Raw genomic sequence first — 1,282 nt, 5'->3', positions numbered from 1 at the left:
CACTGGCTTGAAAAAAAAAAACAAAACTGGAAAAAAATCCAAAATGTTAACAGTCATTATCACTGGATAGTGGGATTGTAGGTGATTCAAAAATTTTTAAACATGTCTATTTTCTAGCTTTCTCTCAAATAAGATATATTACTTTAAAAAAACTAAGCGTAATATACATACAGAAAAATTTTATACCTTTTGTAAATAATAAAGATATATTACTTAAAGAAATAAGTGTGATATACATACATAGACAGACTGAAATCTGCATGTGTAATCAGCACCCTGTTCAAGAAACGTTACAATATTCCCAGAAACTCCCCCTTCCTGTTTCCTTTCAGTCACTAAACCCCCTCCTCACTCATAACTGACCTTTCCTGAATTCTAACAGCAAAGGAGAGTTTTGCCTTTTTTTTTTTTTAAATCAGAACATTTATTGTGTGACTAATTTTTTTTTTTTTTTTTTTTAAGACAGAATCTTGCTCTGTCGCCGAGGCTGGAGTGCAATGGCACAATCTCGGCTCACTGCAACCTCCGCCTCCCGGGTTCAAGCGATTCTCCTGCCTCAGCCTACTGAGTAGCTGTGATTACAGGCGCCCGCCACCACACTCGGCTAATTATTGTATTTTTAGTAGAGACAGGATTTCGCCATGTTGGCCAGGCTGGTCTCGAACTCCTGACGTCAAGTGATCCACCTGCCTCGGCCTCCCAAAGTGCTGGGATTACAGGTGTGAGCCACCGTACCTGGCCTGAAATTGTTAAGATGAACTGGATCCTGCAACAGCTGTCCTCTTGGGTTTAGGTGGCGTTCCTTCACAAAATCCATGCCTTAACCTACTGTACACAATTTTTAAGTGCCTCATTCGACCAGTCCCACTGGTATATTGTTTTTTAGCCTCGGCACTCCAATTATACTTTATCTTGGCTTGGGAGGGTAGCCGCATTTGCCACAGGCGGACTTTTGAAGGAGGTAGATCTTAGAGTCACAGGGCAGCACTAGCTGTGCATCTTATTGCACCACTTTCTAGATGATGACATTCCCTTTGTCATCTTGCTTCTCAGTTTTGCATATTTATATAAAAGCAATCATACTGTAAGTACTTTTTTAAAAAACTGGCTTTGTCTTCAACATACTTTCATGAAATTCCTTCATATCATTGAGTGTAGATTCTTTTGCCTTGCTCTTTGTGATCATACCAAAATAAGCTTACTCATTCTACTGTTGATGAGTGTCTGTATTTTCTAGTTTGGAGCTGTTATGAATAGTGCTGTTTTGGTGAAAAGATGCCTC

General features: G+C 39.4%; 1 pseudogene; it reads right to left on the bottom strand.

Moving 5' to 3' along the window:
• Positions 1-749: 749 nt before the first annotated feature.
• Positions 750-1,041, bottom strand: LOC129030161 (large ribosomal subunit protein eL37-like; annotated as a pseudogene).
• Positions 1,042-1,282: the final 241 nt, after the last annotated feature.

The sequence above is a fragment of the Pongo pygmaeus genome, chromosome 12, assembly GCF_028885625.2.
Source record: "Pongo pygmaeus isolate AG05252 chromosome 12, NHGRI_mPonPyg2-v2.0_pri, whole genome shotgun sequence".
Classification (NCBI taxonomy): domain Eukaryota; kingdom Metazoa; phylum Chordata; class Mammalia; order Primates; family Hominidae; genus Pongo; species Pongo pygmaeus.
The sequence above is the reverse complement of the archived record's forward strand: the minus strand, read 5'-3'. Positions and strand labels throughout refer to the sequence as shown.